Here is a 27,736-nt window from a genome sequence, read left to right on the forward strand (position 1 = left end):
ATTCCTCATCTTATTGGTTTTGAGCAAGCCGGTTTTATGGCTGATCGGTGCTCCTTTGATAACATTATAACTATGCAAGAGGTCGCTCATTCTATCGAAAATGATACCAACAGCCCCCCTAGGATGATTATCAAATACGATATAGCTAAGGCTTATGATACACTAGATTGGAGTGCAATTCTTGCCATTCTTGCTAGGATGAACTTTCACCCGACTTGGATTTCCTGGATCTCTACCTGTCTTAAGGTCAGTTCTTTTTCTATCTTAATTAATGGTGTCCCTACCCCTTGGTTCAAGTCCTCTCGCGGAGTCCGGTAAGGTGATCCCATATCTTCATATCTCTTTATTTTGGTCTCCCAACTCCTTACAACTATGCTCAATTTTGGTATGCAAAATAATTTAATTCCTGGTTTCAATCCTAGACTCAATAGCAATTTCAATCACCTCATGTATGCTGACGACTTAGTTCTAGTCTCCCATGCCACTCGCAGGTCTGCCAGAAATATTCATAATTGTATGGCGTTCTACTCCAAGTTAACAGGACAATGTCCCAACTATTCTAAGTCTCAAATTATGTTCCCCTCTTGGCTTAACAAACATATTACCATGCGCATCTGTTCTATTCTGAATCTTAAGCAGGCTAAGTTTCCTTTTAAATACCTCGGGGTCTTGATTTCCCCCAAACGTCTTCATGTCCAGGTCTTCCAGCCGTTAGTTGACAAAGTTAAACGTACCACTTCTAAATGGGTCAATTTTCATCTTTCTTATGCTGCTAAATAGATCCTGATTAATTCTATTCTTTTGTCTATTCCTGTTTACATCCTCTCTGTCTATCCTATACCTGAGACTATCCTTACCGAGATATCCAAGACTGTTAGGAAGTTCTTCTGGTGTAGGAATGGCAATGGAACGGGCATCCATAATGTTGGTTGGAAGTCTTTAATTTCAGGTAAATCTGAGGGGGGCTTAGGTATCAAGGATCTCTCTCTTGCTAAAAACTCGCTTATGGCTAAACATATTTTTAAATTTCTTAATAATGAGCAAACGCTTTGGGTTGATATCCTTTATGACAAATACGGGAGATTTAATTTCTGGCATGACAGTATCCCTGCTAAATGTTCTTGGTTCTTTCGCGGTCTTTGTCACTCTGCTCATTTCATTAAGCATCAGTGTCGCCTCAACTCTAATAATCCTGATATCACCTCGCTTCAATGGGATCCTTGGATTTTTGATGTTCCTATTGCGCTTAAGCCAACCTTCTTGAATATGAATGCTGATTTTCAGAACATGTGCATTTCTGATTTTGTTTTGGGGGATCAATGGTTGACCCAGAACCTTTCATGCCTGTTTGGTGAATTACCAGTTCCTATCACATCCAACATGACCACTATCGATTATGAATCTCATAATCATTGGATTTGGATTCCCAAAACTACCAATTGTCGAATTACTCCTGCTGTTTACCATTTTTTTAATCAACATTCGATTTATTCCGACAATTGGTTCGGTTGGAGAATGATTTGGAAATTATCTGTGGCTCCTCGTGTCAAGCATTTTATTTGGTTATGTTTAAAAGGCCGATTATCTACCTTTGCCTTTCTGCACAATTTGAACATTGGCCCTGATCGCCCATGCATCTTCTGTGGTTTACATAGAGAAACAATCAATCATCTTTTTTGCAGTTGTGAAATGGTTCGTGACTTTTGGATTCAAATCAATGCCAGGACCAGCCAAAATATTCAGTTTAATGACGATTTCCTCAATGGCATCTGGGTCACTGCGCACCAATACACAAAATTTACTCGTGCAGTCATTGCTGCAGGAGCTTGGTTCATCTGGCTTTGTCGCTGCAACTTTGTTTTTAAAAATATTCACCCTAACCTTTCTGTTGCAGTGATTAAAACTATCGCACATGTTCATGATTTCTCCAACAGTCACTCTGATCACATTGGCAAAAACTTCTTCTTAAATAACTTCTCCAGCTCCGATGGGCCTTTCCTCATCACCCACGCGGTGTCCAACCATAACCTGCAGGTAAGATCCATCGGTTTTTTCGTCACCAATACTTACAATTGCGTCTCTCTTGCAGGTTGTCTGTCGCAGCCCATGAATGATAACTCATCTGATGAAATGTTCGCTATTGAAGTTGCTCTTCAAATTGTTCTTGACCATAATTTCCCGATCAAGAGAATCTTTTGCGCTCACCACGGTGTCCTGGAAACTCTTAACAACTCTGCCTCCATGCTTGCTTGGCGTTTTCAACATCAAATCAGTAACCTGCATTTCCTACTGGATATGTGTCACCGCCCGCACATACAGATTATCCCTCTCTTGGCTCAGTCCTGCAGTTCACCTCGCTTCCCTGGGTTTTCGTCGTCGGCATCTAAACCTCTTCCTCTTCGGACGCGATCTCCCCCGCTGGATTATGCACTCTTTCTTGAATTGTGGCTTTTCTTACTAGTTGTTTAGTTGTTCTTATCTTTGTCCTTCTTTTTCTGTTGTCTTGTTGTTAGTTTTTTGTTCTTTTAATAAATTCAGCTTCTCTTTTGGGAAGTTCTTTCAAGTTAGTGAGTTAATTAAGCTTCCTAGCTTTTATGAGCCAAGCTCAAAGCAACTATTGGGCTGGAGATATGAAAATTAAGTAGCGTGGAAGTCAAAGAAAACATAACAAAGACAATCGTGGGGCTCAAATTTATGGCAAATTTTATTAAATTTATAAAAAGATCATTTTATAATTATACAGTATATTATATAATACAGCTTTATCAAATCGTACTAAATAAACTTGCATTATATTTGAGTTTCTCTCTTTTATTTAGGAGTTTAAAATTGTAACTTAAAACTCATATGGTTTGCAATCAATTGCAATTTAGCTAAATAAAACACCAAGTGAAATATGAATCTAACATAAATGGCTCCAAAATATAATTTGATGACCCTACTAAATAGACGGCTAAATAGTTAAGTGATGGTACTTATAAAGGTTTAAGAGTCTAAGACGAAGAGCAAAATAAAAGGAGCACCATGAAGTGAGTAGCACCATTTAGGGTCCACGTGTTTGTGTGATCCTTGTCCAACGGTGTTTTGCGGTCATTCACGGAGTGCGATGTGTCAATACATTTGAGGAAGTGAAGTATGAGCACCCACGAGGTCCAAAATAAGCACCTTAATCATGTCCTATCCGACATTGTAATTGATGGCATTTTGATGTATGGCTTTGGTTGTTTGCATTCATATGGTAGTAAAAAGAGTCTTTGATAATGGTTAGAATTAATTTCGTTATAAGTTCTAGTATAAATTTTGAAATATGAATTTCAATACGAAGGAAAGCTTTGTCCAACAAGTTTGTCAAGTAGTCTCGGGCATTAATGTCTATTTTTTTTTTTAAATTTTAATATTGACTCCATCACTAGTTGAAGCACCCAACTTTGATATCAGCCATTTTTTGTGTATACAAAAAGCTCCTGTTAATTGTTGAACATCAAATAATAGAATTATATTTATATTTAGTTTGAATTTCAAAATTTATATTAAATGCTTAAAATTCTTGTTGTCAATGTTTAGTATGTAGATCCCCATAATCACTCAACATATATCTTTCGAATTTTTGAAAAGGGGATAAACCACATTCATTAAAAGGTACTTGAAACAAAATATCCATTAGAAGTGGATAGGATCAAAAACATTAGTAAAGAACAGAAAAAAAAGGTTACAAAGACGGTGTAAAACATCTTTTGACAATCCGCCTCCATGGTAGTTGTCCCACACTATATGATGGTTGTTGATAGGAAAATGACGACATATCCAAGCAAGTAATGTGAAGTATACACTGCCGCGGTAGTGTTTGTGTCCTAATTTTATGTTATGTCTGACTTAGTTGATTATTTTGTTGATGCAAAGAGTCCATGAATGATTTCTTAAGTATCTATATATTTAGTTGACTTATGTAAAATGCATCAAGGCACTCTAATTTGAAGTAGTTTTAGTTATAAAGTAATTTATTGAGTGTGCTAAATATATAAATACATTAACAGAGGTTGTTATAAGTGACAGAGATTTTGATAACTTAAGCAAGATATTTTAAATTCAAATTTTTATATTAAAAAAAACATCTTTATAAGTACTCCTAAAATTAGTGGATACTTTTATTTGAACTAGTTTAGAACCCGTAAAATTGTAACTCCTAAAAAACAAAGTTTTTCTAAAAAACTACTGGGTTCAAAGACTATGTTATAACATAGAGTTTTTTAAAATTACCTAAATGCTACCTCTAAAATTGTAGTCTAGTAAATGAAATTAATTTTTCATTAATTCCTACCTTTCATTTGTCAACAAATAAGATTTATTGTTAAAAACATAATCTCAATTTATATCAAATGTCAAAAATAAAAATTTCACTTGTGTTTATAATTTTCAAGATATTTAAAATTTGAATTTTATATTTATCTATGCAATTATTTTTATTATTATACACATATTGAACCAAATTCCTTTGACCTAAAATGTAAGATATTTGATAATGTTGTCAAGAACTATTGCAAGATTTCATCTAAATAACTGGGTCTTATTTAAATTAAAATACAACATGTCTAATTTAAAATAATCGATGCATTATAAAAAAAATTACAAAAATATCACTAAGATTATTTCTTAAACGTTTACTTCAAAATTGTTTTTTAATAAGAATGTTGGCTCAAATAATGATATATATATATATATTATACAAATATGGACAAAGCATTTTAGTGTTTAATGGAAAAAATATTAAAATTTCGATTATCATATGGTAGGACATGAAATCTGAATTCTCAATTATGGAAACAGCTCAAATAATAACTATCGTTAAAGTATTTTTAATTTGTTTAAAAATTATAAAATAACTTCATAGAAAGGTTTTTTTTTCTAAATATTGTGTGTTTTTAATTAATTACCGGAATGTGTATTTTTTACTTATTTACGAAATGAGCATGTTTGATTTTTTAATAGTTTTTTTTAATAGTTGAGACTCCCATTCATTTTTTTAATATTAAATTTTTATGTTTATTTTAAAATCATATGTTCCACTAGTTTTTTAATATTAAATTTTTAATTTTTTAAAAAAAAACCACAAATCTCATTAGTATTTTAAACTAAAAAATAACTTTACATTCAAACTCTTATAATTTCATAATATTTTCTTATAACTTAATTTATTCCCACTTCTACTCTCATATTTCTATTTTAACTAATTCTAACATACTATTAATAATTTAAATAATTTTAATATTTTTTTTCATAAAAATTCATCCTATGTAACCCCAATAATGCTCTTTACCTATCTCAATAATTGTAAGTTTAACTATTTTAATATTTAAAAATAATTTAATTTTTATTAATGCTCTCCATCTATCCCAATAATTACATGTTTGACTATTCTAACATTTAAAGATAATTTTAATTTTTACGTATTAAAATTTTGACCACAATAATTTTTATCTGTTAAACTTTTGACCAGATATCATAATATTTTTATCTGTTAATTAGAATTACTTAAAATAGAAATAGGAGAGTTAAAAAGGGAATAAAACAAGTTATAAGAAAATATTATGAAATTAAGAGTTGAATATAAAACTGTTTTTTTCAATTTAAAATACTAATGAGATATACGATTTTTTTTTAAAAAATAAAAATTTAATATTAAATCCCACGATTTAAAAGATAGATGTTTAATATTAAAAAAAAAAATGAATGAGGCACTCAACTTTTAAAAAATAATTAAAAACACAATATGAAAAAGCCTAGTAAAAATGTGCATGTTTAAAAATAAATATAATGGCATATTGGCTATATCACCTATTGTGACAGATTTTTCCTCCGCTATAGTGATTTACAGCACCCAACAGTTTCTCTCATCTATGTATGTTAAACTTGTCCTATCAAACATTTATCTCAATCTCAACACTATAATTGTGATGGTATTAGACGAACAGCTTGACCATTTATTCGGTCATAGAATATTTTTATCAAAAGTCCATTTTTTTTACCAACAAAATAGACAAAAATTCATAACAAAATGTTAAGAGACCACTCCACATCAAAAGTTTATCATCTATATAATTGCTTGGAGTTAGCCTCACGTTTTTCTATGAGAACGGTTTTATTGAGGATTGCCAATTAATTTTTCTCCAATAGCATTTGAAGATATCCAAATTGAAGATTATATTAATACAATTAAAGAATGATAAAAAAAAAATAGTATTAATATAAGAGAAGTGTAAAGAATAAAAGTTCTCATTTGAATATTTAGGATAACTATCTAGAGTAAGAGATGTAATAAGCCCAAGTCTCCACATATCTAAGTCACCAGCACATGGATAATTCTGGTAAAGCAACACATTTTCAAGCACGAGGAGAGGAATAACAGGACTTATTAAGTACAATCACATTACTTGCTAATATAAAGAAAAGTTCATGTTTAATGAGCCAACAGAAATCCAACAAGTTGCGCGTGTATATCACGGATATAACAAAGAAACCAAATGACAGTGTAAACAATTATCTGCTTCTTCAGTCACTTTCCTAGCCTCCAACATGTCGGCTTTATTCCCAGCAAGGGCCATAATTGTGTTTCCATTGCCTAAATTAAAACCAAACAAGAATTGTGATTCAGTTAATATAATGAAGACTTAACAGGGAAAGCAAGAAAGATTCAACATGACATTGCCAGTCGTTCAGTCAAGAGATCTTAATCCAGCAACAAAATTGAATACTCAGAACATAATTTTCTTCAATATAGCAACTATTTTTGATCAAGATGTTATCAATCAACTTCCCAAAATTTAATGAAAAACATGAAGTCAAGATTCCTAATAAGCTCTAAATTTTAATTCCAAGAATGCCATTATTAAAAAGAATTTTAGTGTCCATTCTTTGGATTTATGAAACTATAAATATCTAGAATAAATCAAACGGAAACTATACTATAAACACAAAATATAACCTCAGAGAAACAACAACAGACAAATGCAATAAAAATTGCATTCCGAAGATAGCATACTAGAAACCTAAGAGGAGGAGCAATAGACATAAAATAAAACCGAATTTACTTTTACATTGTGCTTGAAGTTCTTGAACCCATTTCTTTGCTCTGGTAAAAGAGGCCTACATCAAAAACAACGACATCTTTAGGAATTTATTTAAGTTTTGAAAAAAAATAATTCATACCTATAATAGTCTTTAAATTGTCATTAGAAGGCTCTATATGATCAAAATATGGCATTAAGTTAAGCCATTATATATATGCAGACTGCAGAGTCTCCAGATGCAATCCAACAATAATTAGCAGTTCTTGCAAGCAAACTAGGATTGATTTGGCACAACCACACCAGCTATAATGGAGCTGTAGTCCTGATGTACTAATACCCAATATTTCATCTTTCCTAATAATTGGTTTTAGTGATGTTACTCAGCAACAACTAGCATATGAGAGGTCATGACTCAAGATAATCAATAAAGTAAGCTAAAGCTAGAGTCCAATACATTAGTCTATATTGTTTTTACATACACAATTTGATTTACATAATAATCGGCTTAGATACCTTACTCATCAGTCATCACTAACAATAACTATGGAAGCATTCAGTATTAATTTATAACATATGAAGTCAACATTTGGTGTAGTTCGCATTCGAAGTAGGTTGGGCAAGCTTAGTAGAATCTTTAACAGACTAGAATTTCCCCCATTGGATTATTCAATGCTTAAACCTATCTATATCATCTGACAAGGTAAACTATTGTATAGGGCTTCCTTTTCCTAGTGGTTTAATTACTAATTAGATTGTTCAGTTAATTCAATAATTTATAATTGACAAGAAAGGCCTATTTAAAAATGTGAAGCATGGTTCATTAAACTAACCAGGTTGTTCAGGTCATACACAATTATGGCTGCTGCTGCACCTCTGTAGTATATAGGGCTAAGCTATGGTACCTCTCCTGCCCTATTGTATCCTTGATTTCAAACTTCACAGATTCATCATTGACATACAATCTGTAAGAAGAAGGCTGTACCTATAGTTGATTCTTGCAGGTCAAGAAGAGCATAAATTGAGAAAAACTTTATCAAACTAATCATTTTGCATAAGATTTAGGAAAATCCTAACCTGAAATTCAATAAATTGTCCTTTTACAGAGCGTAAAACAATACTAGACTTTTCCATTCCAACATCTCCAAGTTGGACCTGAATCACCAAAACCCCTACCTTATTCAACAAGTATAAAAAGACCAAAAAAAAATATGCATAAAGATATGCATCACCCAGAAAAGGGTCAGAAATAAAGCAAGTAGAGTATCATAACATTAAACAATAATATGCAATTCAAACATTTCTCAGGTAAAAAAGTTAAAAAAAAAATTACTTATTAAAATTGACTTTCTACCAACACAACTTGGAAAACCAAATAGATTACTCATAATGACTTGAGTATCACAAGCTCAAACAAAGGAAACAAATAATATATTTTACCATGTGAGATTATGAATATTTATCAAATTATCTCTTTTAATTGTTTTTTTAATATAAGACATCATATTTGGACCTATGTTGAATTCTGAATTCAGGGAAGATGCAACCCTTTCTTTAAACACTATTAGTATTATTTAAAATTCAAACACATTGATCCAAATCTTCCGAAACAACCTTTTTATTGAAAACTAAAACAATAAAGTAGGTTGGTCTACGCCCATGAAAAATATAACTAGATTAACTCAACAACAATCACCAAAAACCAATTGACCTTGACAAGGAGCATCATCTATTGATACTAAATCATATATAAATACTATTAGCCCTCATCACAGAACTTGGTCTAACAATTTTAATAACAAAACAATCAAACATGACCAAAATACAAAGAGCATAAAATAAGATCTTCAGATTTTAAAAATAATAACAATAGTATCAACAAAAAATTTAAAAAAAGTGGACGAAGATAAAGAATTAAACTCACACCTTGAGACAAAAAAAACCTTCACTACAAACAACCCGCACTGAGAAGCAACCTCCCCGCTTCAATCATACTAGACTCTCCCCAAGCCACCTACAACAAAACCACCACAAGTTCTTCATAAATCAAAGCCAGAAACGATCAAATCCCTAGCTAAAAACAAAAACAAATTGAGGAAAAAACCTAAATTCTATTATTAATCTGACGGCCATAAACAAAAGGGGATATTGATGTCGCCTTGCCAAACACGAATCCAAATGCCGAATGAACATAAATTGAGAACCGCCCCACTTCTCCATTTTACCAAACACCAAAAAAACCACCAAGAAAACAATCAAACCCCCAACCGAAAAAACCCCCAAAAAATAGAGATCGTAGACTACTTGAAAGAAGCAGTGTGAGAGGAAATCAAGAGGCATATAAGAACTGGAAAAAAAAGAGAAGTGGTCTTAGGGATTCCAACAAAAGGGGTTTCAGGGTTACTAAGAAGAATCTCAGAAGAAGAGGCATGAGAGTTGATCCGGAGGAGCGCGAGGACGAAGAGGAAGACAAAGAAGAAGACTATGAACAAGAGATTGAGTCGCATGGAGATCGATGCCTTCTTCTTCTCCATAGTGAAGAGCTCCAAGCCTTCCCGCATTGTGGTTGCATTCATGGTTCTCTTTTATATTGTGTTTTATATTGTTAAAAAAAATGGCAAATGATGGAAGTAATGTTTCTTTCATGGCTTTTTCTAGATTGCCACAAAAAAAAGCGGCAGATCTTGGAAATCCACGTCAACCTGGGTCGCTGCAACCCATGTTTCTTGTAGTGAAAAGTGGGCATGAAAGAGTATTTGTCATGTTACTTAAACAAGGATTTTTTAATAGCGGTTGAAAGCAAATGGTAAAAGAATATTTTCATACAACAAAGTAATTGGCTTCAATATAAAATAGTGCAGTAATATAACTTGTAATTAAAACAACCAAAATTTGAATACACAATTTGAAAAAAAAAACATAAAATGACAATTTATATGCACTTGAACTAGAATTGCCATCAATGCCAGTGCTAAATGTATGAGGCATGAGACTAATAGGAGCTAACTGCAATTGATGAGTTTGCATTTTTTTGAAAACACTATAGAAACCCTTCATTGTCAAATAATTGTAAAAATCTCCCTCTTGATATAAACAAACAAGCTATTGTTCATCCACTCATCTCCCTTGTGGAAACGTTGTGAAACAAATAAAACTTTGCACCTTAATTTCTCTTAGCCCATAAAATAACTTTAGCGGTGTTTATTTTTAAAAAAACCACAAACTAAAATATATTGCTAGAGTTTCTATAAAGCGCAGCGAAAAAAGTGTAGTAAAAACCATATTTTGGTGTAGTGCACACAAAAATATCACTTCTACATTACTGTTTATCTCCACATCAACATTCACTAACCAAACATGGACCCGTGATTTCTCTTCAAAAATTGTAAAGTCATCTCCCAATAATTACAAACATTTAAATGACACAGAGTGATATACAACAACACAACACCAAGTAAGGGAAATTAACCCCACCATAAAAATCTTTAAAATATTTTTTGTGATGGTAATATCTACATATTCTTTTTTAATTAAAGCCTTATTTTGATATTTTTTTTTTTATAGACCGAAAGTGCTTTGCTAAGGACTTCTTGGTCAATCTTAGTTGTTTGGGTTAGCTTTGTTTTAGAAGAAGCTAAAAAAGATGAAATTCTTAGACAAACTGGTGAGAAAAGCATTTGAGAAAATGATTTATAAGGAGTCTTTTTTTTTTCTTTGGATGAAAATGGCCCTCAAAAATTTGATAAATTACTCTTTTAATGCGAATGATACATATTTAGCCAATACTAGTTTTCTCTTCAGAAAAAGAGTTGACATCATTCAACCATCGTTCTTTCCTGGTTGTGTTGGAGATATTAAAGTTAATAAAAAGAAAAAAATGAGGAGAAAGTTTTCATTCATTCAATAGTGTTGAAGATCAGATGAAGAGAAGGTTACATTCACTCAATGTTGCTGAAGATTAGAAGATCAAATTCAGAAGTTTTTCATTACAGACCAATTCATGTCAGAAGCACATGTTTTGCAACTTATGCCAACTCAACTTTTCTGTTCTAATTACTGCCAAGTCAGCATTTTCTATTATAACTAATGCCAAGTCGGCAATTAGTTATAACAGCCTCTTTTACAGCTTTTGTTCTCCTCTAAGCCTTGTTCTACCAAGCTTGTTCCATTTATCTTCTCTTTTCCCTGATTCTTGTTTGCAGATCAAGCTTCAATGTCTAGATTTTGCTCATTTACTGATGCTAATTCAAGCCAAATGAGTGTTCTGCTTCTCAAATTCAGCTGAAAATCAATTGGAATTGAGGGAATTTCTTCAAATCCTTGGTGATTTTCTTAACATGGTATCAGAGATCTGAGGTTTGGGTTCTTAAGATCAGAGCTATTTTTTTTTTTTTGAGATATGATTGGAGATTTTTGTTTGTGTTTCTTCAAATTCCTAAGTTATTTCCATACTGTGTTTGATTGGAGTTTGAGTTGAGGTTGGGTTGTGTTTTTCCTAAATTGGAGTTTTATTTTTTTCTTGAATTCTTGAAGAATTTTGTTGCTATTTCTTTAAGATTCAAGATCACTGGTGGTTTTCTAGTTTGAATTCATGTCTGAGACTTTCTTGAACTATGAGGAACACCTATGGATGCTTCGAATGCTTTGTTCTTGAGCAAATCTGATAACCCAGGGATGATGCTTGTTTCCAAACATTTCAGTGGCATGGGATATGGCTCTTGGAAAAGAGCAATGGAGATTGCTCTCACAACTAAAAATAAGTTAAATTTTGTAAATGGTACTTGTAAGAAGCCAGAACCAGATTCTCTTAAGTTACAAGGTTGGGAAGATGCAACAACATGGTTATCTCTTGGTTATTGAATGGACTTTCTTCAAAAATTTTTGAGAATGTTGTTTACCTGAAGACAGCTTGTGATATTTGGCAAGAACTAAGGGGAGGTTTGGTTAGTAAAATGGTCCATTATCATATCAATTGTAGAAAGAATTGAGCCTAGTCTCGCAAGGTCTAGTCTAATTACTACTTATTTCACTAGAATCAAGAAACTATGGGATGAGATTCAGTGTTTGTCAAAGGTCTACCCATGTAATTATGGCTCATTACTTGATCAACAGAAGCAAGATGAAACCCAAATGCTATTACAACTATTAATGGGTTTAAATGAAAGTTACAATGCAGTAAGGAGCAATATTTTGATGATGAAGCCACTACCCTCAATTAGAGAGGCTTATTCTCTGTTAATATAGGAAGAAAAACAAAGGAGATATCTTCAGGTGTTTAGTTTTCCTCTGAAGTAATTTCTGTAAATGCAAGGTTGTTAGGAAATTCAACAAATTATGCTACTAAGAACATTCTCAGTTAACTCATAGAAATAAATTGTATTACAAAAAGATGTTGTGTGACTACTGCAAGAAGACTGGGCATACAAAGGACAAATGTTTTAAGCTGTATGGTTTTCCAAATTCTCGCAAGAATAATAGAGATAATGGGAAGAGAATAGCAGCTCCTGTCCAAGGGAATAATCCTGAGATTTCCCATATACTTGAATTTAATACTGCACAATTTAACAAATTAATGGACATGCTGAATGATACTCCTAAAAATTTAGTTCAACATCTAGATGCAAACACAGATGGCTTCTTTTGGAAATGGAAATGGAAATGCAAATGTAGTATCTACTCCTTTAGTCACTATGGAAGGTATATCTACTGACCTTTTCACACATTAAATTAGCTCATATGTTCTTAATAGTAGTAAGCAATTCCCTATACAAAACACCTGGATCATAGATACTGGTGCTTCAGATCATATGTGGCATGATATAACTCATTTTGACACTCTACATGCCTTACCCAAATCTTTTCAAATTACTCTTCCCACAAGATTTGAAATCATTGTTTCTTATATTGGCACAATTAACCTTGCAGGCAATTTGAGTATTTCTCAAGTTTTATTTGTTCCTAAATTCCATTTCAACCTTTTATCTGTAACCAAATTAATTCAACAGCTATGCTATAGAGTTATTTTTACCTCTGATTTCTGATTTCTACAGGGCCCTTCATTGAAGAGGCCACTGGTTCTTAGTAAAGTATATAAAGGAGTGTAAATTCTTCATTCTCAGACTAAAGGAGTAGCTACAACAATAGATTCTATTCTAAATTCCATATTTGTTGTTCCACAAAAATGTGCATAATTTTCTTGTTCCTTGTTTCCAAATAATTTCATTACTTCTTGTAAAAGTATGGATTTTGAACTCTGGAATTCCAGATTAGGACATCTTCCTTTGCACAAAATAAAATTTGTTGTCTTTGCTAACTTCTAATTTGAAATCTAATTCTTTAGTCACTTGCAATGTTTGCCCCCAAGCCAAGCAGCACAGTTTGCCTTTTCCTCATAGTCACATTCGCACTTCTTCAATTTTTGAGTTAATTCATGTAGATACTTCGGGTCCTTATAATATAGAAACTCATTAAGGTTTTAGATTTTTCCTTACTATTGTAGATGATCATGGTAGAGCCACTTGCACTTTCCTTTTAAATACTAAAAGAGATGCTTCCACTACTTAAAAAAATTTCATTCGAATGATGGATACTCAGTTCCAAGTGAAAATCAGAAAAATCAGAATTAACGATGCTTTTGAATTAGGAAGTTCAGAATATTTAAAAATTTTCTTTGCAGAGAAAGGTATCATTCACCAAACTTCTTGTAGTTATACTCCACAACAAAATGGAGTGGTAAAGAGAAAACATAAACATATATTAGTAACATCCCGTGCTTTTTTTTTTTAATCCAAACTACCTATCAAATACTCGGGTGAATGTATCCTTACTTCAACATATTTGATTAACAAGTTTCCAAGTAAACTTTTAAAGAATAAGACTTATTTTGAGATATTATTTGGAGTTCAACCAGATTATTCCTACCTTTAGAGTTTTTGGTTGCTTATGCTTTGTGACAAACAATGAAAAATTCAAAGATAAGTTTCATTCAAGAGCAAAACCTGGTGTTTTTTTCAGTGGATATCCTTTTGGCAAAAATGGTTATAAAGTACTTGTTCTTGATACACAAGAAATTATTATTTCTAGGAATATAGTTTTTCCTGAAAGTGTTTTTCCTTTCAATCTAGTAACTTTTCTTTCTCACCAGTTTCATTGCCAGACAATGTCCCCTAACACAACTTCACAAAATTTTCCCAATTCCAATGTTTATTCCAGCACAGATCAAAATTCCAATTCTTATTCCTTACCAACTACTATGTCCAATTCTCCATCAAATTCTCAACCCAATATGACAAATCAAAATTCTTTAACAAATTCTATCCCTTTCAGAAAGTCTACTAGATCTCACAATGCTCTAGTCTATTTGAATGATTATATCTGTAATACAGCACAATTTATAACCCACAGAATTCTTTACCTTGTGCTATTAATTGTGATCATACCATTACCAATTCTTGTGTTACTCCCAAACATATCTTTTTCTATTCTCTTTCACATCATAATCCAAACAAGCTTGCTCTATTATCTACTACAATTGAGCCTCAAACTTATGAAGAGGCAATATATCAACCTTCTTGGAAAGAAGCAATGCAGCAAGAATTCAAAGCTCTTCAAGATAATAATACATGGGATTTAGTACCATTACCTAAAGGAAAACACCCATCAGCTGTAAGTGGATCTACAAAATTAAGTATAAATCTGATGGAAGTGTGAAGAGATTCAAAGCAAGACTAGTGGTTAGAGGTTTTACTCAAAAATATGGTGTTGATTATACTGAGACCTTTTAACCTGTAGTTAAAATGACCATAGTGAGGAGAAACATTGGCAACTCTTCCAATTGGATGTAAACAATGCTTTCTTGCATGGTGATTTGCATGAAGAAGTATACATGAAAAGGCCACCAGGACTTAACATCAAAGCTTAGAATTTGGTTTGAAAATTGAAGAAGTCATTATATGGTCTTAAACAAGCTTCGAGGTAATGGCATTATAAGTTTTCTGAATCACTAAAGGATAGAGGATACCAGAATTCTAAGAATTACTATTCTTTTTTCCAAAAAAAGACCAATGCGAAAAATGTTTTCCTTGTTGTGTATGTAGATGACATTTAGATGGCTAGGGATGACTTAGATGAAATGTAGAAGTTGAAAGAATGTCTTGATAAAAAATTCAAGATCAAAGATCTAGGCCTTTTGCATTATTTTCTGGGAATTGAAGCAGTACATCATGAAGAAGGTTTCATTTTGACTCAAAAGAAATTCACACTCGATTTACTCAAAGAGTTCAATTATGAGAATTGCTTACCAGCTTCAAGCCCTCTAGTACCAAGATTGAAGTTAGCTCCTATTATGGATGAACCATTTGCTGAGCCTTTAGTTTATAGAAAGTTAATTGGGAAATTCAATTATCTTAACAATACCATACTTGATTTAGGTTTTTCAATGCAACATCTCAGTCAGTATATGGCAAATCCTTGCACAGCTCATCGCAATGCAACAATGCATGTTCTTAAGTATTTGAAGACTAATCCAAGTCAGGGTATTTACATGAATTCTACTTCTTCCTTTCAATTACAAGCTTTTTGTGATTCAGACTGGGCTTCATGTCCACAAACCAGAAAGTCAGTTAGTGGATTTTATGTTATCATGGGACAATCTCTGACATACCCCTTGCGTGTGACCTGCAAGTGCACGGGTGTGTCGAAGTAATAAATCCTAGGTGAGCGGGTATCGTATCCATAGGGAATAAGGATGAAAAATACCAAGATTGCTATCTAACTAAGTGAAGATGAAATAATAGTGATATGGGTAAAAATCAATATAAACAAACTAAATAATATAAGAAAGAGAGGCACAAATGAAATGAGAGGGTAGGCAATCGATAAAAGTGGGGTACTCGGATATTGTTCCTCCTAGGATTACTGCTTCAAGTACAAAACCAACTATTATGCCTCCTAACTAATGCTTAATGAGTCGTGGGCATCCTTGAATACACGGTCCCAAACCTAAGGTCAACCGTGATTAACTCTACGCTATGCCCCGGTGGAGAAATCAACCAATCTCAACACCTCACACTGTGTAAAGTTACAAGAAGCCTTGGGGATTCCAAGTGATAAAACATATTCCAATGTGTAGATCTAACCCTTTGGTCCAGACGAAAGACCCCTAGTCATAATTAAGCCCCAGTTGCTAAAGTCACTTTAACGCTTTACTCTATTACTTGCGCGACTAAGCCCCAGCGGAGTTCATCCCTTAACCCTTTACTCTATTGTGACCGCAAAGAACTCTTAGAATGTGGAGGTAGGATAAATCACATCGGAGAGGAAAAGGGACGCTCTGCTACCTCTCGACTCACCCTTTCGACCCTCTCCAATCTTGCTTTATCTAACCCTCATGGTGTGTCACTCACTCACAAGGATTACCAATATAAACTCTCAATCCTAGTGTCACTCTAAGGGAGAAATCATTCAACAAGCATTCAAGATAAGAACTCAATTAAAGAAATCAATTAAGAAAAACATAATAAAAGGTTAATGAAACAAATGCATTTTAGGGTTCACAAATCCAAGTACCCACTAGGGATTTAGCTCTCCACAAAGCAAGTTACAATCAATGATGAAATCGAAAGTAAGAACAAGCAATCCTTAAGTAAAACACCCTCGGTATTTGTGTTGATGGTCTTATGGAGTAGCCTCATCCTCTCCAAAGGTCCCCTTGTGAAGCCTAGGACACACCTCGCTGGATCGGTGCCAACAAAAGCTCCCCTAATAACTATCTTCCAAGAGAAATGCGGTGTCAAAGCTATAGAACCACTCCAAAAGCCTTGCCAAAGCCCCTCTAAACCCTAGCCACAAGGCTCTCAAAAGATGGAGAAAAGATAGAAAGAAAGATGCTGAAATCAGGGTTGTTCACGGCTTTAAATAGGCTGGAATCAGGAATCCACACGGGCGTGTGGAATTTCCACATGGCCGTGTGAATCTGTATGAATCTGAATTTCGGCGGTCTGTGAATAGTAATTGCTATAATAAATTAAACAGTACTTACTACAGTATTTCACCAAAAACACTCCCCAATCCACATGTTTCATCGAGGTAATACAAACAGGTACATGTCTATGTCGTAGATCGCATCGCTTCTTCAAGTAAAAGCACATTTGACGAGAATCTTGCTAACTTTGTACAAGTCGGAACACATGAGTGTGACTGTCTTTGTGCCACTTCAATTTACATAATCCATTGATCACAATGGAGGTTGGCATATACTCATATGTCTTCGAGCACAACTTGTGTCTTCTCATGTGTTCACTTCAAAATTCCATCAACATAATGTATTCGCAATCTACTTTGGCTCCTTTCTTCCCTATTTGGCTCCACAACCCTATATGCACAAAAGACCACAAAAACACAAGTATTAGCAATAAAACCTGATAAAAGTAATGCTCATCGTAAGAAAAGAATACTTCATTTTTTTATAGCACACAAGCACTTATCAATCTCCAATATCATGGAAATCTAAAAAGCAAACTATAGTGGCTTTATCATCTGCAGAAGTTGAATATAGGTCCATGCACGAAATATGCGCAGAAATTTCATGGCTTACTAGATTACTAAGTGAGCTTACAGTAGATTCAATTACTCCAATTTCATTGAAATGTGATAATCAAGCAACTATTCATATAGCAAAGAACCCAATTTTTCATGAACGCACCAAACATATTTACTAAGTCCTTATTTGGACCTCCACATCAAAGACTGTTTTCCAAGTTGAGAGTGTTAATTACTTACACTTTTCCACTTGAAAGGAGGGGGGTTGGGATGTTAAAGTTAATAAAAAGAAAAAATAAGGAGAAGGTTTTCATTCATTCATTAGTGTTTAAGATCAGATGAAAAGAAGGCTACATTCACTCATTGCTACTAAAGATTGCTACTAAAGATTAGAAGATGAAGTTTAGAAGTTTTTCATTATAGACTAAGTCACATGAGAAGCACATGTTTTACAACTTATGCCAACTCAGCTTTTCTGTTATAACTAATGCGAAGTCAGCCTTTTCTTTTTTATCAATGAAATCAATCTTTCTCCTCTAAGCCTTGCTCTCTCAAACTTGTTCCATTTCTTTTCTCCTTTCCCTAATTCTTGTTTGTAGATCAAGCTTCAATCTCTAGAATTTGCTTATTTACTAATGTTGATTTAAGGCAAAGGAGTGTTTTTCTTCTTAGATTCAGCTGGAAATTAATTGGGATTGAGTGAATTTATTCAAATTCTTGGTGATTTTCTTAATATATAGCCTCTCCATCATCTAAGAGACTCCATATATAGCCTCTCCATCATCCTTGAAATTGTCAATGGCCTTATCATTTGAAAGGCTTTCAAATTATACATGAGCATTCATTATTTTTTAATTAAATATTAGGTTTTTATTAATTGTTTTGTTTGATTATTGTTTTGAAGAAAAGTATGAATTAGAGAGTTTAATATATATATATATATATGTATGTATGTATGTATACATTGTTTGCTTCTAATCAATCAAGGGGATTCATGTTTTCTTTGAATTTTAAGGGAGCTTATTAACATGAAAACATCAAATTTGTTTCTTTGAATCAATTTTTTCAATTTTGATCACCAGTAAATTTGATTAACTTATCGTTGTGAAAAAAAAACTTAATGAACGTAATAGATATAATTGGATTAGAGAATCTAGTATTGTTGTTTGTATCATATTGTTAGAGTCTAGATAGATCTCAAAGAATGAGTTAGAGTTTTATTATAAATAAAAAGAATGATATGATTACATTATAAGGTAAATTAGTGTGGTATTAGTTAGGCTAATTTTAATCAAAGATTATATTTATTTTTCATGTATATCATTACCAATGGGTACTAATTTACAAGATGTTGCTTACTTATCACCTTCAAGTTACACGTGAGTGAGTGCTAGAGTGGCTAATTTGAATGAAGGATTATATCAATTTTTGATGTAGATAATAATCATTAGGGATTAATCCTTAACTAAGTAGTTTATGATCACACTTATAATCAAATTAGATTTATTAATAATTTTAAAATTTTATCCTACAATCTTGAAGTGACAGTGTGATGTATTTAGAATTTAGTGACTCCATGGCATGAAATTATAGGATCTTTTAGCATGCAATTTTAAGAATTTATCATTTAATTATATGAAATTATAGGTCAATACCCACAAAACTCACAACTAAAAAAGTTGTAAAAGGAACAGGTATAGAAGATAAAATTGTGTTTGAATTTGAAAATGTATCATGGTATTCTTAAAGATGTGTGTTAAGGAGGTTTGTGCTTATAATGGGTCATACTTACATTTCATGATGGAAAAATTTATTGACAAAATTTAATGAAAGATACACCGTTTATAACTAACAATACACAAAAAAAAAGTTTTAGAGGTGGTTTTTTAATGCTATAGAGTAACTTTTATCTATAGAAGCGGTTTCTAACAATTAATTTTGTGGAGTTTATAAGTGTCTCCATAAAAGATATCTTTAAATATTACTCATATCTTTAGAGGCGGTTATAACCACCTCTATAAAGATTAATATTGTTTAAATACGGTATGACCGCCTCAAATGTATAAATACTATACTCGTACCTTTAGAGACAGTTATAACCACCTCTAATGTTTAAATAGTACTTATATCTTTAGAAGCAGTTATAACCGTCTCAAAAGTTAAAATGATATAAATACTACATATCTTTAGAGGCCTATAAAATTAATAATATTTAACCACCTCAATAATTCCTCATTTAATTATAACAGCCTCACAAAACCTATGACAATCATATAAGCTGCAAATAAATCTTGAAAAATAATCATAAATATTATTATAAATTCATTTTCATTGACTGATTGGAAAATCATGATCATCAAGGACAATATATTTTATAAGTACATCATAAGAGGAACTTAGCACCTCTTATATATCTTTATTACAATTGTTTATATGTACAATTCTTTAGTACAAAAAAAGAAAAATAATACCATCATCTTGTAGCTCCGTAATCTTCAAACCTCTTAATCTTGAATCATGAGTAATCCTACATAAATAAAGAAACAAAATAAAATAAAAGCTATAATTGTAATTTAAGTCAAACAAAAAACTATTACATGTTGAAACACAAAATTCTTAACAAACAAAATCATAACCTTGAAACATGAAATTCTTAACCTGCACAGTCATAACCTTGAAATGGCATGTCTTCTGATGACTTTTAAATCATAACAAAATTTAAGTTACAACGTTTGGTCAATCAATGAAATTTGTAGATTACACTAATTCATATATACAACAAGATGTATAAAAACAGACCCTTCTTTCTTAATCTAATCATCAAAATATTATAATTAATAAAACTTAAATATCATATATGCCAAACAGTAGCAGAAGCAATATATAATGTATGCCAGATTAGGCATCTAATTAAGGGATGGAATATCAACATATCACACTTCAATATTAAATGAAAGAAATAAGAAATAAGCTGAATATAACTTCAATGGCTATTAAAAAGGTATCCGATTAAGAATATAAAAAGGTTTTCCCAAAGTTTGATAAGGAATACTTCATCAAGATGATAGAAATTGTATTCATGAACTCATAACAATTCTTCTTTAATCAAATTGCGATAGAAGAAATCCTACAAGACATACCCAGATTCAGTTCAACGCTAAAATATTATGTTTTCTAAACAATGATAATATATACATTTAAAAGATAAATTAATATATATATACAAACACATTGTAAAATGTGATACTTAAATTGATTTTAGAACTAATCACAATGTAGGCAACATCGATTCATTATTCTATTGAGTTAATGATCAAAAATAAGATGATTGATAAGTGCTTGTGCGACATGAATGAGAAGCGTTCATTCCTTATGTTGAGCATTACTTTTCTCAGGTTTTGACACTAATATGTGTGTTTTTATGTTACTTTCGTGCAGGTACGGTTGTGAGGCCAAGTATGAAGGAAAGAAGCCAATGTGAATTACAATGCACCGATGTTGGAGAAAATCTTGCTAAGGTTCAAACGCGAAGACATAGGTCGATGTGAGATGCTAGAGTGTGTGCCAACCTCCTCGTATTCGAGTTTGGCACAAATTTGGAGAAGAGCTCCACCAACGTACCTATCATTGAAGAAGCAAGTGATCCATGACGTGAACGTGTGCCCGTTTGCGTTACTCCAATGAAAGTATGGATTCGGGAAGCTATTCAGGCCGGATACTAGAGCAGAGCACTGTAGCAACACGGTAGCAAGTACTATAACAGCACTGTTCACAGCCGGCCGAGAAAACAGGAGTTCAGAGAATCCACACGGGCATGTGGAAATTATCCACGCCCGTGTGGAAATTCCGCACGGGCGCGTGAAGCATCCACGCCCGTGTAGTCGCCCGATTCCAGCCTTATTTAAAGCCGAATCAGCCCCGATTTTAGTATTCTTTTCTCCATCTTTTCCCCAACTTCAGAGAGGGCTTCAGCTAGGGTTTTGAGGGGTATTGGCCAAGGTTTTGGAGAGGTTCTACGGCTCCGACATCGTCATTCCTGAGGAAGAGGTTGGTAGGGAAGCTTCCGTAGAGGCGTATCCTATACCGGACGAGGGAATCCTTGGACGACGAGTAGAGGACTTTCCACAAGACCATCGACACGACTATCGAGGGGGTTTCTTTATGGATTCATTGCTTTTACATTCTATTTCTTTGATTGTACTTAGCTCCATGGAAAGCTAAACTCCTAGTGGGTACTCGGGTATTTGTGAACCCTAGGATATATTCATTTCTTTGAATCTCTTTATTATGCTTTCAATAAATTGACGTTTATTGTGAGTTCCAACCTTGAATGCTTGATTGTATGAACATTTCCGCTAGAGTGACACTAGGGTTGAGAGTTCTTATTGGTAACCTTGTGAGTGAGTGACACACCATAAGCGCTAGACAAAGCTAGGTTGGATAGGGTTGAGAGGGTGAGTCGAGAGGTACATGAGCATCCCTTTTCCCCTCCGACGTGATAGATTCTACCTCCGTTCCTTGAGTTCTTTGCGGTCATAATAGAGTGAATGGTCTAAGGGATGAACTTCCGCTGGGGCTTAGTTGCGCGTGCAACGGAGTGAAGCGTTGAGGTGATCTTAGTATCTAGGGCTCAATTGTGGTTAGGGACCTTCCACCTGGACCAAAGGGTAAGGTCTATAATTAGGAAGAGATTTATCACTTGAAATCCCTAGAGCTCATTGCAACTCTATACGAGTGCGATGTGTTGAGATTGTTCGATTTTTCCTCCGGGACATGTATAGAGTTAGGCATAGTTGACCTTAGATTTGGGATTATGTAATTAAGGATTTCCACGACTCACCATTGCATTGATTTGTAAGCATAATAGAGGGTTCTTGCACTTGAAACAATTATGCTAGGCGGAGCATTATCCGGGTACCCCATCTTTATCGATTGCCTTATCCCCTTCTTTACTTTTGCTCTCTTATTTGTTGCTTTTATTGTTGAGAATTGAATCATTGTCACGCTCATCATCATTGATCTTTCACATAGCTAAGAATCGAATTATGTATTTTTATTCCCTACTCCCTGTGGATTCGATACCCGCTCACCCGGGATTATTACTTCGACAAACCCGTGCACTTGTGGGATATACGCAAGGGGACCTTGTCAAGTTTTTGGTGCCGTTGCCGGGGATTAGGCATTTAGAGATACTTTGCACTTTGTTTTCTTAGCTATTTCACCATATATTCTATTTAATATCTTCTTATTCTATCATCGTTCTGATTTCTTTTTCTTTCCTTTTGGTTGCAGCTACAGGTTATGACCCGAGGAAATCCCTTAATATTGATTGAAGGGGATCCCGAGCTTGAACGTACACTTAGAAAAAAAGGGAAAGAGCCTGTGGAAGAACAGTCTAATCCATCTGATTTGGAAGCAGAAGAATCTGAAAACATAGCAGAACAGAATGAGCAACAGCGAACATTATCCGATTATGCCAGACCTTCAGTGTTGGGGACATAATCGAGTATTGTGCGTCCCCCGATTACAGCTCAGAACTTTGAGTTGAAGATGGCATTCATCCACATGTTGCAGCAGTCCACACAATTCAATGGTTTGGCCGATGAGGATCCAAACAGTCACATAGAGAGCTTTCTCGAGGTGTGTGATATGCTGAAGATAAATGGGGTGACGGATGATGCCATCAAATTGAGAGCCTTCTCATTTTCCCTAAAGGGGAGAGCTGAGCGATGGCTACACTCGTTACCTAGAGCGTCAATTACCACGTGGGAGGAGATGGTGGAAGCTTTCTAACCCGCTATTTTTCCTCCCGGAAAAATCAAGAAAGCTTAGGAATGAGATCTCATCCTTTTGTTCGAGTTGGAATTGGAGTCTCTATTCGAGACATGGGAAAGGTTCAAGGAGCTCCTGAGGAAGTGCCCGCAACACGGATTCCCGGAGTGGATGATTGTTCAAACCTTTTACAATGGTTTGAACCCGAGAACAAGGCAACTCTTGGATGCGGCACCCAGGATGCACCTTAGGTAGCAAGACCCCCGATGAGGCCCGTCAGTTGATTGAAGAAATGGGGTTAAACAGCTACCAATGGAATGCTACGGAGAAGAAAAAGATGGCCGGTTTCCATGAGATAGATGCGGTAACTTCATTGGCGGCCCAAGTGAAAAATTTGAGTAAGAAGTTAGATCTTCTAACTTCAAATAGAGTGACGGCCGTAACTAATTGCACCGGGTGTGGTGGAGGACATGCTCCCTCCGATTGCCCGATCTCTATTGGTGATGTTTCTTCAGTGGAGAATGTTGATTTTGTAGGTAATGGCATGAGACCTCAAGGAAACCCATATAGCAATACCTACAATCCGGGTTGGAAGAATCATCCCAATTTCTCATGGAGTAATCAAGGTCCACAAAAGGCCATGGGGCCACCGGGTTTCCAACAACAACAAGCCCCTCAGGTGAAAAACAGAGTCTCAGGTTTGGAAACCCGAATGACTGACCTAGAGAAGCAATTGGATAGATTTGTGCAATCTGCAAATACTAGGTTTGAATCAGTCGAGGCTACACTTCACAACCACACTGTCTCTTTGCATAACCTTGAAAATCAGGTGGGTCAAATTGCAAAGTCTCTCTCTGAAAGGCCACATGGAAGCCTACCAAGCAATATAGAGACCAATCCTAGAGAGCACGTGAAGGCGATCACTTTGAGAAGTGGTCGTGAGGTTGAAGGTAGGTTTCCGAGTGAGATGCCAAAAGAACACGCACCCGAGGTTATAGAGGTGGAAGAGGGGACGAGCAAAGAGAAAGAGGTGGTACCCCCACCTTTCAAGCCAAGAATCCCTTATCCCTCTAGATTGAAAAATGACCAAGAGGATGAACAGTACAAGAAGTTTCTGAGTTTGTTCGAGCAACTCCACAGTAATATTCCTTTTGTTGAGGTATTGACCCAAATGCCTAAGTATGCGAAGTTCTTGAAAGACTTGTTGACTAACAAGAGGAAGTTGGAGGAGAGTGCTTCAGTGATTTTAGATGCTTCATGCTCGGCGGTATTGCAAAAGAACATGCCGAACAAGAAGAAAGACCTGGGAAGCTTCATCATTCCGTGTAATATTGGCAATCTTGGTGAGGAAATGACATTGGTGGACTCAGGGGCTAGTATCAACGTCATGCCATAGACCTTCTTTCAAAAGCTAGGCTTGGGCGAGCCTAAGCCTACTCAGATGACTTTGCAACTAGCGGACCGAACAGTGCGACATCCGAGAGGCATCATTGAAGACGTGCTTGTCAAGGTGGACAAGTATATTTTTCCGGCTGACTTTGTAGTGCTAGATGTTGATGAGGATGCGGATGTACCCTTGATACTTGGGAGACCGTTCTTGCGGACTTCCAAAGCATTGATTGTCATGGACGGCGGAGAGCTCACCTTGAGAGTTGGAGATGACAAGCTCACATACCGCCTTGCTGAGGCCATTCGGCATTCTCTCGATTTCGATGATACTTTATATTTTCTAGACACTACTGATGAGATTGTTGATGAATACATACAGGAGATTTTCAATCCGGATCTGTATAAAGGTTTGTTCAACCAAGAGGAGAGACATGAAGATTTAATGATGCTTGGATCGACGAAAGAAGTACCATCTATCCCGGGGATCTTGAAGAAGGTGCTTCAGAAAATGAAGAGGGCTAGGAGACGCCACTGGAAACACTCCAAGGCTGTTGGAGACGTACGTGAACCGGAAGAAGTTGGACGTATCATTGTTAGGTGGGCCGAAGCCCGATAATACACCCTCTACTCTCAAGAGACTTTGCGCATCATGCTTTCAAGCCATGGGTAAGAGGGCAACTTTCATTCATGAACCCCCGTAAGGTAAGACAAGGTACGTCGAGCTTAGTGACGTTAAACAAGCGCTTCTTGGGAGGCAACCCAAGTGTTTACTATTTTCTTAGCTTTAGTTTAGTTTGTTTGCATGAATAATTTGTTAAGTGTTGGTGTCTTAATTTCTTAGATGCTTGTGCTGAGATTTCCTTGTGAACTTTGAATTTTAATCGTGTGTTTTCATGTGGAATTGGCGAAACTTGGTCGTTTGAGCTCTATTTCATGTTTTTCACTAGTAAAAAAATTGCATAATAGAGCAGGCTCTGAGTGTGTAAACATGTTCAGAAATTTTCTGCAGAGCCTGCAGATTTTTCTACGTCATCCAGAGAAAACACATGGGCGTGTGAAATTTCCACACGCCCGTGGATTTGCACTGCGAGCTCATCCAGAGAAGGCACATGGGTGTGCGGCTGCCCCTGTGAATGACTATGCGATTGTCACACGCCCGTGGGTAATTTCCGCACGGACGTGTGAATTCCTGCAGGGTTTGGCGAATTTTCCCTACAGCACACAGGTGCATGGACTTGCCCCTGTGGGCGACTTTGTGAACCATGCACGGGCGTGGGTAATTTCCACACGCCCGTGCGAAACTTTGTAGAGGAGTTCTCTCCATCCCGAGAAAACACAGGAGCGTGCGGCTGTCCCTGTGAGTTGGGCATGTGAATGTCCACGCCCTTGTGGAATTTCCGCACGGGCTTGTATAACACTTGGTATTTTTCTCGGATGTCCAGAGAAGCCACAAGGGCGTGCGGCTTCCCCTGTGGGTCGGACGCATGGGCGTGGGTATTTTCCACATGCCCATGTGATAGCAGTCAGAGTCGAAGGAGTGTTTTCCCGAGAGCGCACAGGCGCATGCGTGCGCCCCTGTGGCTCTTTTGTAATGAAGCGCATGGGCGTGGGTAATTACCGCACGCCCGTGTGGATGCACAGAATTCCAAGAGACGCGATCTTTTCCTTAAAAACCTTGTGATCCGCCTCATTCTTCATCTTTAGTCGCCTGAAAACTACTTCTGATCATCTTTTCGACCGCAGCGTCGTCGTTTTGGAGGATTTTGCTTCACATATCGTATCGATTTTCAAAGTTTTCACATTTATTTCTTCGGTAACCTTTTTATCCTCTTTTCTTCGCCAACTCTTTTTTTTCACAGATTAAATATCTTTAATTGTGAATTTTTAGTTTTACAATGCATGGTGTAAGTTTAGAAAGCATCTGGACGTGGTTCTAAGTTGAATTTTTTAGAGTTGTTGTGCACCCGCGCGGGACTTTCACGCCCTGCAGATCCACACGGGCATGGGTAATTTCCACAAGCCCGTGTGGAATTCTGAAGTATACTGCTTTTGATCTTCTTTGATCGTTTTCTTCTTTTGTACGACAGATATGGCACCTCGCGTGAAGAAGAACAAAGTAAAGCATTTCAGAGTCACCCCACCCGAGCCACTACACATGGATTTCTCAAATCTCAAGCATCAGACTCGATTTGAGAGACTTTCAGCACTCGGTTTTGGTCAGAGTTGTTTCGCGGATTTGCAAGTGTTGAGAGATATTCAGCGGGGTGACGAGCTGGCTAATGAAATTGATGAGATGCTAGCAGTAGGAAGCTGGAGGAGGCTACTGACGATCAGTGAGCCAGCCTACCGCGTATTGACGCTCGAGGTTTTAGCGTCTTTTGAGTTTCGGTTGATGCATGGGAGATTTGACACTATGGATGCTATACAGTTTTGGGCATTTGGACATCCGTTTTCCGTGAGTGTTATTGAGTTTTCGATTCGGACGGGACTGTACGATATCGCTTATACAAGTGCATCGGAGTATGGACAATTACCAGCGGATTTTCCAGTATCAGTGACTCCACATCATGCGTATAGGATTCTGTGTGGACATGGGGAGTATGAACCGGGATGGTCGAAGGCTACTAGCCTATCCCGGTCGAGCTATAGGTATTTACACGTAGTTATCAGCAGGTCTGTGTCAGGTCGAGCCGATAACACATCTGCTCTGACCAAGCAGGATCTTCTCTTTTTATACTCCATGGCCCGCAATGTGCCGATTCACTTAGGGTGCATATTAGCAGATATTCTGAGGTATCAGGGTCAGTCTGTGAGAGTGGGTTTATTATTTGCTGGCCCCTACATTACCAGGCTCATTTTGGGAATGAGTTTGGGGAATGCTTTACGTGGTGCTGAGAGGATAGTTGCACCTACCCCTCTTGCGTTTGATACAATCAGGATGATGGGGTTGGTACGGAGATGTGGGCCAGGGGTCT

General features: G+C 35.5%; 1 non-coding gene and 1 pseudogene across 1 annotated transcript; both read right to left on the minus strand.

The window, feature by feature from the left end:
- Positions 1-6,281: 6,281 nt before the first annotated feature.
- Positions 6,282-9,622, minus strand: LOC120251331 (annotated as a pseudogene).
- Positions 9,623-23,424: 13,802 nt separating this feature from the next.
- On the minus strand, positions 23,425-23,533 carry LOC120252395. The gene has a single exon (XR_005533928.1). It is a non-coding gene; the product is annotated as a small nucleolar RNA R71 (small nucleolar RNA).
- Between the last annotated feature and the right edge of the window lie 4,203 nt (positions 23,534-27,736).

This window comes from Dioscorea cayenensis, chromosome 20, assembly GCF_009730915.1.
Source record: "Dioscorea cayenensis subsp. rotundata cultivar TDr96_F1 chromosome 20, TDr96_F1_v2_PseudoChromosome.rev07_lg8_w22 25.fasta, whole genome shotgun sequence".
Classification (NCBI taxonomy): domain Eukaryota; kingdom Viridiplantae; phylum Streptophyta; class Magnoliopsida; order Dioscoreales; family Dioscoreaceae; genus Dioscorea; species Dioscorea cayenensis.